The sequence below is a fragment of the Polypterus senegalus genome, chromosome 2 (assembly GCF_016835505.1).
Source record: "Polypterus senegalus isolate Bchr_013 chromosome 2, ASM1683550v1, whole genome shotgun sequence".
Classification (NCBI taxonomy): Eukaryota; Metazoa; Chordata; class Cladistia; order Polypteriformes; family Polypteridae; genus Polypterus; species Polypterus senegalus.
This window is the reverse complement of record NC_053155.1, coordinates 174,474,302-174,486,453: the sequence shown is the minus strand read 5'-3', so window position 1 is coordinate 174,486,453 and position 12,152 is coordinate 174,474,302.

Below are 12,152 nucleotides of genomic sequence, written 5' to 3'. Positions count from 1 at the left end.
AATGTAAACTGCTCAGGTGTGTGGATACGATGTGCAATTTGATTTGAGTGAATGATATTTGAGATATTATAATTATCTTCTACTGACCAAATACTCTGCCAAGTACAAAGATGTTTACTAACATTCATACTTTTAGTGCTATATTAAAAGTAATTAATTCAGATTTAAGCTTATGTAAGTTTTGTTAAATATTTATTAATTAAATACCCAAACAGTTAGTAAGATCTTCAAAAATCACTCACTTAAAAAATATTTCCAAAAAACTGGAGGAACAATAGAATACTAGTTATGAATACAATGTGCATTACTCAGCGGTCCTCAAGCACTAACTGTGATGTTACTGACAGACAAGGTTCAGGAGCAGAGAGACTGCTCAGTTGTCAGGACTTGTCTAACAGGGGGTGTCAGAAAAAGTCAGTTGCCTTAGCTGGGAAGATCATCACATTTTCATAAGGACCTAGAAAAAAATCAAATGCCAGTTTTATTGCTATTTACCAATGTATTGACTACTAATTCAACAGAAGCAGGCATAGCCAGACACACTTTGTAACTGGAGCAGTTCACATGAGGACCAAGACTTGTTCAGAATTATTATTGAGAAAGTCAAACTGAATCCAAACACCTAACCAAAATGTGGAAAGAACAGTGTGTATTTACATTTCATCAGCATTGGTAATATTATTGGTGTGCCATCTATGAGATGTAGTAAAATTGATTTAGGGGTCCGTGGCAGTGCATAGTTTAAAAATAGGATAGAGTGCACTCAGGGTTGGTGCATATGGGTATGCACAAAGTGGTATTTAATAGTGGGTGTTTAATAGGGAAATTGACTGGCCGTGTATTCAAGTGCAGGCATGGTCCTTTCAGTGGGTTTCTTAATTTGCACACCGTGTGGCATAATCAGGTAACCAAAACTGACAGTAGTATACAAAAGGGAGCCTGAGCAGGTAACAAGTAGATCGATATAAAAACACTAAAAGGGAGATCAAGAAAGATAGGAAGATATAAAAGATTAGGAGGATAAAGGAAAGGAAGAAAAGAGTAAAAAGTATCAAGAGGAGGCAAGTATTCGGAGATGATACCCCTAGATGGAGGGAGAAGATAGTACTCACAGGGTAGGGTCGCTCCTGTTGAGTGCCCATGGAGCAGGAGTGACTAACTGCTCTGAGAGATTCCCGCGGAATGCTAGGGGACAGTGGTGGTAGAGAAGTGAAGGACTCGCAGGGTCCTCGCTGAACACAGAGGGATGGCAGTGGGTACAAGCCAATTAAATTGCTGACTATGCTTATCAGAAGGCAAATCCTGCTGTTGAGCAGACTGCATGGGTGTGCAGAAGAGCTGTGGTTTTACATAGATACACAGAGGGTCATGATTGTTTTTATGACCAGGTCCTGACATATTTTAACCTTGGATTTTTAACTTATTTATTTGATTATTTATTAATTTTTTTAATGAAAATATAACATTGCACACTTTGCAGCCACTCTTTCTGTTTTATGTGTCCTCATTGCCAAATCTATCTTGGTTTATAAATATCGATGACCCAGGGTGTTTAATCCCTTTTTAAAATTATTGCTTTTTTTACTTTATATTTCATTTTACAAAGTTATTTCAAGTATGCCAGAAATAGTTTATGCATTATAATGAGGCAAAGAAACATTATCCAAAACAGAAACAGGGTAGAAGTAATACAACATAATACATACGTACAGAATCAACATAAGAGCCAAAAATAAATGTAGCACAGACAGGGTGTAAAAGCTTTTATAGCACCTGATTTTCGAAAACTGACACAGAAGCACAGCAAGCACCACAACATCATTCTCTGCATTTTCATTGATGACTGTTATGCAATTATTTCTTTGGTTTCTGTTATCTAAATCCTTTAGCGTGGAAGTTAAAGAAGCAACTTAATGTTCCACTGTCAAAACCTTACTGTGATGGCAGCTCACCATGTTTACCTGTGCATTAAATACCTTTGTGATCTACTTATACTTTTCTTTAACCTCAGTGACTGCGATTAAGCATGCTGAGCTTTTCACAAAAGGAAAACTGCAGGGAGTATCTCATGACAGCAAGCTGGTCTAAAACAAACTCCTTTATATCCTCAGTGAAGGCAATGGCGTTCTTGGTACAAACAGCTTTCTTCACCAGTTCAGAAACCAGAGAAGGAGGCAGAGAGATGGATATCTGGCAGCCACCACTTGAACCTCTGAAGAAAGGTGAATAAAATATAAATTTTGTTGTGGTTTTCTGGAAGAAGTTTATGGAGGAAAAGGGGAAAAAGTAATTGGCCCTCAAATTCCATCCTAACATGCATAAGAGACATGTGATCTTCCTGAGAAAAAAAACTTTACACAATAGTTTCATTCTTTCTTCGTTCATTTCAAATTCACACTACAATCTTTTGAATGCTAGTTTAAGTGTGCACATATAGTGAACCCTGACATCTACCATGCTGTTATTGATACAAAACCATGTTGGACAAAACCTTGTCCAACACGTTTCAGTGGAGATTTATTTTCTTATAATAAAAACATGTTAACTAAACAATGCAAAGCGTCATCATTATTTATGCCTATTTGTAAAGTTTTTAAGCCCATCAAGATTATTCTTCTCATTCTTGGTTTGTTTTTATCACTTATTAAAATAATTGATACTGAATACTGAATGAATTTACATTGCAATGGTTGTATAACTTATATTATTTGCACACTGAACTATTACATTTTAGGCTAGATAATATATGGCATTTTAATATAATTTTAATTGCATAATTTCCTTCATTTTCTGTCAATGCTACTAGTATACTGTAGGCTCAAGTCGCCACGTGACCTTAAGTTGATAAAATAGATTTGGAAATGAAGAGAAGGGTGTATTTCATTTTTACAAAATTATTTATTAAATTAAACGATAACCTTATTTATAGTTTTTGAATTATTTTTAAACAAGTCATTTTTATGCAAAACGATTTGAAATAAAATTAATATACCTATAAAAATCAATTTTAATGTTTTAGCAGATTTAGTCTTATGTATAACTCAGTCAAGGTTTTCATTGTATTCCATTCACTTCTTCACAGAAATTCGTTTTTTTAATAATTTTTTATTTGTTTTTAAACAGTTCTATTTACCATTAATAAACCGAAATCAATGCATCTGGTTGTGGAATGGCTAATTATTTTTTCTCTTTTCATCAATAACAAAATATTTTATCTGTCTAAGCAAATTATTTTTGTACTCAGTGGGATTTTGTCTTCTGCTGTCTTATTTTCTATTTAGTTATGAAAAAGCATTAGCAAAAATATGGTGACAAATATTTAAAACTATTATAGTTTTTTCTGTGTCACCACGTATCAGAGCTAAAATACATAATAAAATTTCTTTTGTTTCTAGTGAGCAGTAATAGTACAGAGGGTAGGGTAAAGAAAACTTCATATTTTTTTCCTTTGACATTTCCACTTTAAGTTTGCTCCCTTGATTTCTTCTTGTTAATAACTTTTTTTTAATTAGATCTTCCCCAAGAGAAACATTACAACCCCTATGGCAAAGGTAAATCATCCAAAGTTAGACATCTTAAGATTACTTTTATTTTTTTATGGTTTATTACTTTTCAGATCAGTATAGTCTTTCTATTCTCTTTAGCACATGCCATCACTCATTCTTCATGGCTGCAAAACAGAGGACAGAATTGCTTTCTTGGCTTTGTGAAGCATATTATGTTCACTACCAGCAAATTCATCCAGAGGGCAAGGCTAAGTTATCGCCAAAGATCAACCCCTACCTCTCCTCTTTGTAACATTATTACTATTGGTATTACTTCTATCTTAGACATCAATATATATTTCAAGATATTTCATTTATTTTCATTTAAATATAAGTCACTAGGAGTACAGAAATATAGGAAACAGTAAAATATGTTTTAAAAGGGGTATTAAGTAAACATGTTCTTTCTATCACAACTATGTAAAGACAGACAAGTGCAACAATGATAGAATCATTCCATGTTGAAGAGGCACGGAAAGAAATACGACTTAAGAAGGCCTAGTATCACGTTAATGAAATCTGCTGAGAATAATTTAATCTACCAGATAAATAAGCACATAGCATATAGTGTACCTTTATTTAGTTACAAAGAAAAATACAGAATGAAATAAGTACAGTTTCACTTAAAAAAAGGGAATAGATACAATGCCAATGCTGTTTAACGTGGATTCTTGTAGACTCGTTTTCTAGCAGCTTACTGTAGATATGCAGCCGATGACACATACAGTATGTATTTAGAGAGACAGTGCCCGTCAAAAATGGCAAGGGCAGAGGGGTATCAGTCATGAGATGAATAGGCAGGGGGATCACTGTCTAATGTAAGATGTGAACATTCTGGGGCATCAACTCCAAAATGGCAACACTGATACTTCTGGGTTATTATATAGGACTGTAGAGTACCTGTGGGTCACCTCCAAACTAGGGATGAGTTTGACATGAGTTTTAAAAATTGCTTAAGCAATGGTGTCAGTTGGCAAGAATTAAAGGATCAGTCTGGTATTTTTCATCCATCCCTACATTATCCATCCCACTATATGCTAACTACAGGGTCACGGGGATCTGCTGGAGCCAATCACAGCCTATACAGGGCGCAAGGCAGGTAACAAACCCCGGGCAAGGCGCAAGCCCACCGCAGGGTAGTTTTCAAGTCAAGTTATTTGTTGACAATCACAATATACTGTATATTACTGTGCTAAAAGAAATTGAGTTCTAAAGTGGAGCATTTATAAATGAATTTTAAAAAGTACTGCTATTGCACTTTAAAATGATAGTGAAAGACAAAAGCATTAAAACTTGCTAGTATGCCCACTTTGAAGAACCAAAGGTTTTGATTCAAGTAAACCTGTCTTCTGTGTTTCTGAGAAGTGCTTATGACAATAAAAGTAAATTGGAATAAATTATATCACAAATTTTTGGTAGCATTTTCTTGAAGTAAAAATAAATTTTCTTCTCATAGCAGCTGTCATGGGTGAAGGTTTGACATTTCCCCTTGGCACAGCCCTAATGCTGACATATATGCTGAATCATATGGAAACTTATTCCAGCCATTCAAAAAAAAATGTATTGCGTTTTTTCACAAAGATATTGCCTGCCACAGGTATTATCATGCACGTGTGTAGCATGATGATGCATGTGTTGCCTGTTTTGGTAGTCTAATGACAGCTAGTGAATGGGAGGTTAAGCAAACATATAACATGTAATAGTTAGATAGATATTTATTTGTCCCCAGGAGGAAATCTAACTTTTTAGAGATGCTCAATAATCATGGACTGAGCCATCGATACGATGGAACTCGTCATCGGTGTGTAGTTTTGTGGGAGTGTAGGCCAAGTCGGGATTTGCAGGTTTTACTGCAGACATCACAGGTAAAACACCACTGGCTAGCTGTCTTGCTGCTTCTTTCCTTTGCATCCTCCTTGCTTCCAGCTGTGTAAGTCTGCTCACCTCAAAGTGCTGGACACCTTCATGACAGATTCGTCGGCAGGTGGACCGGTTCAGAGCAAGTTGATAAAATTGTAACGTAAGACCACACGTCTTCAGGTTGAATTTGACAGTGTCCTTATATCGGAGTAAAGGACGCCCGACTGAGCAACGGCCATTTGACAACTGTCCGAAGAAGATTTGTTTTCGGATCCGAGTATCTGCCATGTGCACCACATGTTCTGCCCACCGCAACTGTGCAGCTTTGATGACTGCCTCGATGCCATGCATACCACTTTTATGCAGCACCTCTGTATTTGGGACCATGTCTTGCCACTTGACATGAATGATTCTGAGGAGACAGATGGATGGAACTGGTCTAGCTTCTTCAGATTGCAGCCATACAGTGTCAACATTTCACATCCATACAATAAAGTCGTTAGGACAACGGCTCTATATACTGCCAGTTTCATGTTCATTCCAGAGGCGATTCTGAACTTTACCAAAAGATATGCTGGCTTTGGCGAGTCTTGAAGAAATATCACGGTCATTGCCCGCAGAACTGCTCAGGACACTGCCAAGGTAAGTAAACTTGTCTACATATACAAGTGCTGTCCCATCAACAGTCACCGCTTGTTGTTGGAGGTGACTACTGGAAGATGCCTGAACCATTACTTCTGTCTTCTTGAGACTGACAGTGAGACCAAAACGTTTGGCTGCACTGGCAAAGCGATTCCCTGTAGGTCATCCAAAGAATGAGCCATGAGAGCACAATCATTGGCAAATAGGAGGTCACGTATGATAGCATTATGGACTTTGGACTTGGCTTGTAAGCGGCTAAGATTGAAGATGTCACCATCTGCTCTGAACTGTACTGGAATACCAATGTTGCAATCTTTGAAAGCCATATACAGCATAAATGAGAAGAAGATGCTGAACAGGAGTGGGGCAAGCACGCAGCCATGCTTCATGCCATTGGAGACCATGAATTCCTGTGATATTTTACCATCCTCAGTGACGCAAGCTTTCATGCCATCATAAATTGAAGAGACAATATTCACCAGATTTGTGGGACAGCCAATTTTACCAATTTTATGCAGAATGAGCCAAAGTCCTTTTCTATTTACAGAATCAAAGGCTTTGGTGAGATCAATAAACACAGCCATCAGATCTTTGTTTTGTTGGCGGCATTTCTTCTGAAGCTGTCTTGCAGCAAATATCATGTCCATGGTACTACGCCCAGGATGGAAGCCACACTGAGTATGCCATTTTCAGACGTGTGTGTATAATTTGTTCAGGATCACGCGTGCAAGTATTTTGCCAGGGATAGATAATAGGGCTATGCCTCAATGATCACCACATACTGAGTGATCCCCTTTACGTTTGAATATGTGAACTGTCTGTGCATCTTTGAAATCTTGTGGTACCGTCTCCTGTCCCCAGATCTGCATAAACAGTTGTGTTAGTTTGCATGCTATCGGCTGGCCCCCATGCTTAAACACTTCTTGAACAAGACCGCGTACTCCTGGCGCCTTTCCAGATGCAATGCATTTGATGGCATATAAGACTTCATTCTCAGGTGGAGGTATACCAAGGTTGTCAGCTATCTGCCATCGTGGTATTTCAGCTAGCACACTCTCATTAAAACAAGGATTCTTGGTGATGAAAGTGTTCGGCCCAACATTCCATGATCTTGTTCCAATCCGTGATCAGTGAACTGCCATCTTTGGATCGCGCAGGTACACTGCCAGAGTTGCGTGGTCCATACACGGCTTTCAGGTCATAGTAGAATGCCTTCATGTCACGACGATTTGCTGACGCTTGAAGTTCCATAGTATTAGCTGCCCACCACCATTCTTTCATTGCACGAAGCTGGGCAGCCTTCACCAGTGTCAGCCAATTTGGACATAAATTCTAACTGTAGCTTCAGCTGTTTTTCTGGGTTCTTAAGTGAAGCCACGTTTAATTTCCTCACTGCTGTTGCACAACGCTGTTTGCACGGTAGGCGGATCAACAAGAAGACGGAATAACGTACTAGTCTATGGTCTGACTAGCATGATGTACCACACATGACCCATGTTAAACAAACTTCTCTGGCATCACAATTCCTTATTAATACATAATCAAGCATGTGCCAGTGTTTCGAACAAGAGTGTATCCATGTTGTTTTATGCTTGTCTGCTTGCTGGAAGACTGTGTTCGTAACCACCAGTTCATGTTTGGCACACAACTCCAGCAACAGGGTGCCGTTTGCGTTCTCGTTACCAACACCATAACGCCCAAGTACTCTTTTCCAGGTCTTATAGTCACGGCCTACACGTGCATTGAAGTCTTCATTAGTTGCTGTCATTGTTGGTGCATAACTGGACAGCAATGTAGCTTGCCCCCCTTGAGGCAGATCGATTGTCATGGACATCAGGCGAGTTGAGATGACAACTGGTGAAGCAGACACCTTCGTAGCTATCGACTGTTTAATAGCAAACCAACTCCACCCTGTCTAGGTATCCCTTCTGGTTGTCCAAAGCAGTGAAAGGTATATCCACCTCCAGCTTCTGTGAACTGTGAGTAACCAGAAATACGTGTTTCGCTGAGTGCAGCAATATCGACATTGTATCAAGATAGCTCTCTGGCAATTATTGCTGTTCTTCGCTCATGACTATCTGTGTTGTCGAGAAGGTTACGGACGTTCCATGTGGCCAAAGTGTTGGCCGCTCTTGGCGATTATTCTTACTCTTGCTCAGGTTTCGACTGCAAACTGGATATCCAACTGGTCGCGGTCTACCAGTAGGAGGAGATGGAACTAGCATTTGTTTGAGGAATCTTTTCTATCCTCACCTTCTTCTCAAAGAGAGAAGTGCTATCCCTAAATAGAGCTGCTCTGCCACTCAAGTAGGACACGCACATTGCAGTAGTTCCAGGTCTACAACGAGTGGCCATCACACTTGAGCCACCTACATGCAGGTTTGAAACTAGACAATCCCAGTGGTATCCTCCACCTGTGCCCGTTGCCACTCTCCCATCTCTGCAGGACTTGGAAAAGATGCACCACACCACCAATAACAGATCTTCACTTGGAGTGGATTATAGTGAGAGATACTTGTGCAACAAATCCCACTCTCTCTTGGCACACGGACCAATTTACACAGGCATGAAAATCGTGACATGTGGTCTAATAACTGTGCCCGCAGCAGGCTGACCAAAACTGTAGTCGAGTTGACATGCCGAATCGCCCTTCTGACCATGTATTCTGTCAAAGCTGCCTGCATTTACTTCACCGTTGCCTGTGTTAGCCACCATTTTCAGGGTTTTCTTTAAGCCCATCCACCTTGCGAAACGCCTTAAGTGGTACTTCAGCCGAGGCCTTCTCCACTGATGGCATAGCCTTAAAGAGCTATCCCCTACTTGACGTTACACCCCCACACCACTGTGGAAGTGCTCAATAATAAATAACATTAAATAAAATTTTATAGACAGAAGTGGTAAGGATTTTTTCTCATAAATTCTATTTGTACTTTGTGTCAGTTTTGATAAAATTAACAATATGTGAAGATTTTAAAATCTTCTTATATGATAGTCAGAGATTTATGGGATTTTGGGATTCCCTGTATAAAAGACACAACCTGCACTTCTGGGATGGGTAACCAGGAGTTGAGCTCCATTTAATAAGGGAATGACTAGGAGGGCAGACCAGATTTCAGGTACATTTTCCTATTAATTAATATTCACAAAAATAAAACACCAATTCTTTTGAAAGCAGGTGCTTCTACATGGGTGTTCACGTTGAGATAATTCCTGCAATTAATATCCCATCATGAAGTCAAGCAATCATTTTGCTTGTTACTATGACTCAAACAACAGTTACTCTGAGAGAGAGCCAATTATAGGGTATATTTGGCCAGAGCATTGGTAATGGAGACTGTGCAACATGGTTACGTTGAAATTGGAGAGATGTATATCAGCAGGGGCAGCATCAGATGAAATCTTAAATGAAGGTCAATCTAAGGCAAGAGTAAGAACATTCATTCAGTATAGTCTGTTTGCAACTTTACAGTGTGAAATAGAGTGATAGGGATGCGGTATAAATTTTCCTGATTACACCTAAAAATGTACCTTTGTAGTTAACATAAGCAATGGTGTTTCAAGCAATGGATAAAGACATATGGTTAAATGAAACAATCATAGGCTAAAGATTGTTTTAATGATTTTAATATATACAGTAAATAAGAAGGGTGCTTCTTTATGAGGATATTTGGGTACAAAAAGAAAGTAGCAAGGATTTAAACATGACTCTAAGAATGTATTATAGACCCACAAAGCATGCAGTAGTGTGAATTCTTCACTTAATATTATCAATACAGAAAGTTCAGATAGTAATATTATACTGGTGACTTGTTGGTATAGTGTGATGCCCAAGGGTGTGTACAGCACGTGTCTAACCCGACACAGACAGGCAGACACAAGTTTGCCACACAACACATGCTTTTATTTACAGGTGGGAGTGCTTTCTCTGCTCCCCACAGCACAGTACACAGCCACAGCAGTAGAGGAAACACAGTTCCTTCTCTTTGCTAGTCCTTCCATCTCCAGTGAGCTTCATTCGCTTCCTCCCAACTTTGGCTTCTCGAATGGAGTGAGGTAGCTCCTTTTATTCAGCACCTGGGAGTACTCCTGGTGGCTCATCATGATTAGCTGGAACCACTCCCAGGTGTGGTGGAAGTCGAGTATAGGGCTCTGCAGCTCCCTCTGGTGGCTGCCACAGAACCCAACAAGGCTGCACCAAACTCCAGCTCCCAGTGTGCCCTGCAGGAATCCGTGGTGCCACAGCCACTCCGAAGGGCTGCCCCCTAGCATTCCAGGGGAGGTAGTGCCTCACAGGTGCTCTCTCCCGGTCCTTCCATATAGTTGGCACCCTGGCCGGGTAGTGGCCGAGGCCGCCTGTTACAATAGGATCATTATTGTTAAGTGTACAGCTAAAACCTTAGTTCTATGTGCTAAATATTCAGAAGACGTTATGTGTATTTTATGTTTTTTTATTGTTTCTTCTTATTTGAGTTATTATTTTTCATGTTTTAATGTTATGTGATTATGTATTTGTATATTGTCTCTTTAAATGTGAGTATTTTCCATGTTCTTTGTCAGTGGAAGCCCAAGAGGTGGCCACCACCCTTGCCCGACCAGTAAAGGGCCCCCTTCTGGCTATATAAATGAGTCAGGAAGATCTAGCAACTCCTTTGTGCCTCTTTTTAAATGTGGAGCATATCATTGTATTTTTGATATATCATTAATAAGTCTTATTTTAATAAAGGTTCTTTGCATGCCCATTTGTCCATTACCCTCCTCTTGCAGTGGGTTTAGTGATATTTTATGGACATTTTAGTTGTTTTGCCAGCTCTTTCATTTTAGGCCTACTCCAGCTGAAGTCAGCAGGTTGTCTGTCGGAAGTTAAGGTTTCCTCTGATGTGTAGACCAGGTACAGTTTTTTGCCTGCTTTCTTACTTCTTTTGCAGATGTCACCCATTTTTGACTTGTAGGAACCTCCATTTCATAACACTGTGTACTAATCAGTATGCAATACAACACCATTCTCCAGCGCCAATATTAGTGAGTAAGTATAACTACCTTACGTTGAATCTTCTTCCTTAATTTTGAAATGATGGTCTTCCTTACCTGAAAATTACCAAATAAATGAAGCTTGAGTCACTACCAGCTCCAGCGAAATGAACAACCCATCAGGACAAAATAAAAGGATGACCAGGTTACCCAGACCTTCAAATCAATTCGATTTGTATGTGTAGGTACAAAATCTAGTCTGGAAGAACCTAAAAAATGGAAATAATAGAATTTTATTGCATTCATTTAATTTTAATAAATATTCTAAAGGACAAGGTAAGGAGGAAGCCTGTTGCAAATTTTATTCAGAACAAAGAGGTCATTCAAACTTTAGGAGGAAGCAATCAAAATGAGATATGTTTCACAATGTCTTGATAGAATGAATCTGTAAAATGTAAACTAATCAGAGCAAGGGAAATATTTTAAATGCAAATCAGAGCATTTCATAATTAAAAATAAGATAATCTAATTGTGTTGAAGAGCACTGGAACAAATATAAAATCTAGTTAATACAGTACAGAACATTTTCATTTAAAATGATGTAAAATGTTCTACATTTATCTAAGCATTAAAACAATGTTTGCATTTATTTTAAAGGATATTTTCTTGGCCAAGCAATGTATGAAAATGCCATATAAACTTATATAGGTATATTTAGCCACATTTGGTACATTAATATTATATGAGTAGCAAGTAGACCTCATCAATGTGTTTGCTTACTGCTTTGTTTTTAAATATTTCTTAATGGTCAGTTTCTATAATTAACTTAATTATAGAATTAAATTAAAAATTTTTTTAATCATAGTGCTTCTTTAATTTCTCAAGCCAGCAGAGTAATACATATGTAACAGTGAAAATACTGTATATAAAATATGGCTAAACCAACAGTGGTCATGCTTCTACAATGTTTTATTGAAAATACAGCGTAAGAGTTGAAACAAAATATATTTACAAACCAGGTCTGTGTTTAATACATTTTTATAGACTGCAGATGTGTAGGGTGCAAGACGTTTCTGATCAATTCAAGTTGTAAGCTAAAGTAGATTTTTTTTGTACTGATATTCCTCTTTTAGTTCA